Genomic DNA, 5767 nt, shown 5'->3' with positions numbered 1-5767 from the left:
AGGAGAAAAGCGAATAAATTACTTTTTGAGGCTAAAATGTTTGCCCTGGGTATGGGAAGTACAATCAGCTCAACACTCAATACTTTTGACGGTGGCTGCTAGATCCTGAGGAGCCGGTATCCCGCTTATTTCCGCGCTGCTTCTGCATTTTTTTTTTAATTTGAAATTCATAGAATTACTGCCCCCATCTACGCAAAATCTGTCCGTCTGGCGGTTTGTGATGCCGCCTCTATCCTCCAGAAGGCCTCCTCAGACTACCCACCCACCTTTGCCCTCCACCCTCCTCCACCATCCAGAACCCTGTATCCACCCCCAAACAACCAACCCTCACTCTCAGAAGAGTACCCACCACAAATCAACCCACGTCGGCCCTCCAGAAGGCATCCACCCCCCTTCACCGTTCCGCAGCCGCCATCCACCACCAACCAACCCAACGCCTCCCATGTTGCATTGGAACGAAAAAGCGAAGGTGAAATACAATTCGAAGCCGCAACTGGAAAGAGCTCATATTGTAGCAGCGAAATGTACAACAGTGCTGCTAACGACGATTTTTCGCATCATCTCGTATGATATTCTGTGCATTTTTTTTTAAATCTCTGACCCTTTCATCCATCCTTAAAGAACAACTGCAGTGGTTTTAGAATTATACGAGCTTAAAAGGGCCGAATATGTGAAACTTGCAGCTAAAGCATGCGAAGTCCTTGTGGGCTAGCGTTTGAAACGGTGACGCAATCGCTGATTGAAATCACGGCGGCCTTCAAGGTGCTCCGCAGCGCAGAGTTCCAAGTAGTGGGCACATGATGACGTCGTCTACGGTACCGATACATTTCCAACTCATAAACGTTTGCTTTGAAAGAAGAAAACCACGCCACCGAAGGCAAAGCCCATTGACTGTTGTTTGGCGACATCTAACGACGCACGGCAGAGTGCGGTTGACTGCAGCGGAAATTTGAAATATTACTGTCCATGAAGTCACACCAAACTTCTCTGCACTCCTCTCGTGCGGTGAGGAGAAGCCAGAAATTTATCTTCGATTACGTCTTCATTTTATAACCTAGCGCAAAAATACTTGTCATGCGTTACCTACAGGCAACATAGATTTTCATCCTTGAATATCGCGAAAATTTCAAAAAGTTGTGCAGTTGCCCTTTAAACCCTTCCTCCATGGTACGGCCCAGGTGTCCACCCAATGTCTACTGCACCTTTCCTTGCAACTTTATATAACCACATACGTAGGCGCGCACTCTGTGTGGCTTCGGCAGAGCTATAACGCTCAGGACTTGAGCTTAGCTATGAATCAAGCGTGAAGCGTCACCAGCAGGGATCTGACGAAACTAGTTATCTGCGAGTTTCCCGTACTCCGCAGCACGGCGTAAACGTTGTGAATGGGCGCGTTAAGTTAGCCTGCTCCGAGCTCCGAGGCGGAGTACTCGAGCGCGACACCTAGGAGCTCAGTCGGAGCGCAACTTAACGGCCATTTGATTCCCGTGCACGTATGAGCGCGCCACCTGACGTTTCCGCCATTTCCGTTTCCGGCATTATTTCGCGCGCATTTTGAACATGGCAGCAGTCAAGCGTAAGTTACTTCAATTCTTGCTAGATGACGAGGAACTCGACGAATTTGACGCCCGTAGGCGCAGGCAGCAGCAGCGGTTTACCTTCATGCTGCAAGCTGCCCGTGTTGCCATTCAAGGTAAGATTCCACTGCTTTATCGCATTACAGAATATTAACTTTCTGCTCTCTTCGTATGAAGACCACAGAATCGCCGAGAGGAGCATCCCTGACATTGGAGGATACGTACTCAACGTAGTACCTCAGTACAAAGACATGCAGTTCAAGGAGCATTTCCGGATGACCCGAAGCACCTTCGAGGTAAACGACGCGATCAATTTTGTTGTGCAGCGCTAAAGAACGACACACAGAGAAGCACAGGATGGTTCTGTGCTTCACTGTGTGCCGTCCTTGAGCGCTGCAACAGCTTTTAACAACTATAAACCAACAAGCCCAGCTGACAGTTTTGCTACAATTTTGTATGTTCACCATGGCGAATACGAGTGCTATTAAGAATGCTGCATGATTTCGGTGACCGGCGTCGCGGCCAACCAATAGGAGCGGGGCAGCGAGAGCGTTTTTGAGATTATTTTGGACTGCGAGAGATCCGTAATTCGGCCCCAGTGGCTCCCTAAGCACAAGCAAGCACTAAACACGCTTTTGAGCGCACTTTATGACGGTAAAAGGGCAACACTTTCTATACATTTTGTAACTGCAGTGAGCTAGTATCTTAAAATGTACTGGCCCATTTTGTTGCTGATGAAATTCATTATATCTAAGCTCATATCTTGAGCAGGAGCAGCAACCACTGGACATTCAAAGCTTTATGGTTGTCATGCAGGTGCTGCTGAGAATCACGCAAGAGTGGCTCATCATGGAGAGGGCACCTCGAATACCTCTGTAAACTAAAGTCATGATGACATTGTGGTTGCTGGGCAACCAGGAATCGTTTCGTGGAGTGGCAGATAGATTTGGGATCAACAAGGGCTTGCTGTTTTATCTAACAGATTGCATCATAGAGGTCTGGGCACGTGCTGCAAAAGAACTCATCCGCTGGCCTGCAAACCTGCAAGATGTTGCTCGGGAATTTGCCCGAAAATGGCGCTTTCCAGGAGTTGTTGGAGCTGTGGACGGATGCCACATTGCAATGAAGGCCCCCGAAAACGAACAAGATGCATACTACAGCAGGAAGGAATTCCACTCAGTCATCTTACAGGGTTGCTGCGACAGCAATAGGATATTCACTAATGTACACGCAGGCAGCCCGGGACGGATGCACGATGCCAGAGTTTTCGCCACATCTGGCCTTGAAGAGGTAGTAAACAACTTGCCGCAGAATTTCCATATCCTAGGTGATTCGGCTTATCCCCTGTCAATGGGTCTCATGCGGCCGTACAGAAACAATGACCACTTGACAACACAGGAGATCAAGTTCAATGAAACGCTAGGGGGGGCAAGGTCAGTAATTGAGCGAGCTATTGCTCAGCTGAAAGGAAAGTTCAGAAGGCTTAAGTACCTTGACATGAAACCCATTGTGAGAATGAGCAACTATATTGTGGCATCGTGCCTCGTTCACAACATAATCCTTCAATGCAAAGACACATTCGGTGACGACGACAGCACCATCCAGGAAGAGAGCGATGCAGATCCACCTGTTGATGATGAGGACACAGAGCCTGCGGACAGCCACGCTGCAATGAAGAGGGTTTCAATAAGACGCTTCCTGTGCAGAAAGTAGTGTTACGGTTTAAAACAGGCAGGGTACTTCCAGTCCCGAAGTACTATGCATGCAAGATGCATCACACGCACAAGCCCTATGTGGTGAAATTATTTATTGTGCACATGAGTTGATCATTTTTGGCCAGAAGAACTCTCACTGGCAATAAAATGTTGAACACAGTGTCTGGATGTTTTCTCTGAATAAAAACTAAACTGGGCGGTACTGGCCTGTACCACAACCACTGACTAGAATATAAACCAAGAAATTGCACAGTATTCAAACCGCAAAATTATACAAAATGAACAAAGTTTTTGCCCCATCATGACACACAAAAAGAACACCACAAAGTTCACTGCTGCTTATCCAGTGCTGCGAGGCGTTTCAGCATACCCAGTTTAAGCCTCTGCATCTTTAATTGCTGCTGGTATCTTTTTCTTTCTTCATCCTGCCATGAGTGTAAGTTCAGCAGAATTTCCTCCAATACAGCTGCCGGTGTTCGACGACGCTTCGCATTGGTTTGCTTTTCTGGTGCGGAGCACGATCATTTCTTGAGTTCTTTTCGCAGTGCACAGTTTCTTCTGTTGTTGTCGGTGGTTCATTGATGCTGCCCGGGGTGGCCACAGCTAATGTGCAGGCAGCTGAGGTGGAGGGCTGTGGGAGCTGGCTTGACGCCACTGGAGCCTGGTACTCTATGTTATTTGCAAGCAAGTCATCCATCACCGGAAAAAATGGCCACTCCTTTCTTTCTCTTCCACTTTTCTTCTTTTGCTGGCGGTGCTTATCATACGTGCGTTTGAGACCTTTGAACATCGTTTCACAGTCCGCAGCAGTTCGCGTGTACCCGTGCTTGCACATTTCTTCACTAATTTGTTTCCAAATGTCTTTCCTCTTTCTCTTTCTATCACTGAAGTCTTCTTTATGATTCTCATAAGATGAAATCAGGAGAAGTATCTAGGCGTGCACCCAACTTGAACTTCCTTTTGGGAGACCTACAGCATAAAGGAGAGCTACAGCTTAAGCCCCCGCATAAGAGATTAGTAACAGAGCATGAAAACCGTTTCAAGTAAAAGAAAAGAGTCAATACTCACTGTTGTAGTTATGGTCGTAGTCATCACTTTCAGCAGTCCAGAGGGAAAACTGGTCCTCTGTAAAAGTCATTCAGTCGTGGTGTACATCAGCCTACACCAGGACTCATTTAAGAAAGGATTCTATATTTATGCTAAAAAAGTGACAAAAAAGAAGAGGTCTTCGTCGCCCTGTGCGTCAAAAATAGTGGCAGTGAATACCTTCAATAACCGCCTGTGTCGCGAGTACAGCGGAGAATTAACCCGGCAAAAGTGAAAATTCATATCATGTCACAATTTCTATCACAGTGAAAATGCAACTCATGAAATTTAAACAGATTTCATATATTATAATATTCTCTCAAGAACCCTACTGTTGCAAGCACTTTGGTAAGAACGAGCGTTTGCCTGCACCAAGTACGTTTGAGTAGGCAAGTAGGAAGTATCGATTTCATGAATTTCCGAACGCGCTTTGTACTTATTTTCGCGAAGTGTGGCGACATACAACACATCGCGCTCGACAACGTGCCATAAACTTAGCTACAGCCTCACAATAAAGCTCGCTGCGCTACGCCAGCAACACAAGTCAAAAGCAAGAATTTAGATTTTCAACGCAAGATTCCCGCAGTTGTCGCTCGTAACTGCTCGTTCTCTGGAAACAAACAGAACACTCTCAATGGCTCAAAGAACGAAACAAGGCATTAAAAACTCATACACACCTGAGTCGTCGTATTGAGTGGTTTCCGCGTAAACATCCGACCCTGTGCCCGCCACATTTTCGCACAGCTCAAGTAAGTCAGGCCCTACAGTCGCAGCAGCCGTATCAAGTACGAACCTGGAAATGCACCAACGATTAAAACGAGGTCCCCGGCGAACTAGGAACAGTTTACGTACGTACCTGTGTTCGTGTTCACGACGAGCATGACGACGAGCACAGACCGCGCAGCCATAACTGCCGTTAATCGCGAAAGGCGCCAAAACGCCAAAAAGGAAGTAGCATGATAGTACCCGGAAATACGTCACGTCGCCAGACGCAAAACCAGACCCGCGCTCCCGCACACCGTCGTCGAGGGCGGAGCGCGAAGAGCGCGCTCTGCAAACACTCACCGGAAGTCAGTTGTGGTCGTTTAGCTTACTTGGAGCGCACTCTGACGACTCGAGAGCGCTCGAGTCCTTTAACTTGACGCGCCCATTTTTTTGTACAGTTGGTTCGTGAACAGCTGCCGACTCGCGTCATCAGCGCCCTCCATCGGACGCGCAGTGCAACAAATCGACGTGAGCTGTGCCAGCTGGTAGTCACGTGATTGCGCGTGTTGGGGTGCGCGTCGGCAACCGCCGAAGACGTCCTATGTAAACCACTCGGAGTTAATAAATATTGGGCCGAGAACTGTACCTTAAAGGGCCACTGACCAGGGTCCGGACATTTTTGAA

At 47.7% G+C, this 5767-nt stretch overlaps 1 pseudogene; it reads right to left on the bottom strand.

Annotated features, from left to right (window-relative positions):
* Positions 1-3411: 3411 nt before the first annotated feature.
* On the bottom strand, positions 3412-5286 carry LOC149352430 (uncharacterized; annotated as a pseudogene).
* Positions 5287-5767: the final 481 nt, after the last annotated feature.

This window comes from Amblyomma mixtum, chromosome 3, assembly GCF_055824585.1.
Source record: "Amblyomma mixtum isolate Tamu chromosome 3, ASM5582458v1, whole genome shotgun sequence".
Taxonomy (NCBI): Eukaryota; Metazoa; Arthropoda; class Arachnida; order Ixodida; family Ixodidae; genus Amblyomma; species Amblyomma mixtum.
Note: the sequence above shows the minus strand (reverse complement) of the source record. Positions and strands in the feature narration are given on the sequence as shown.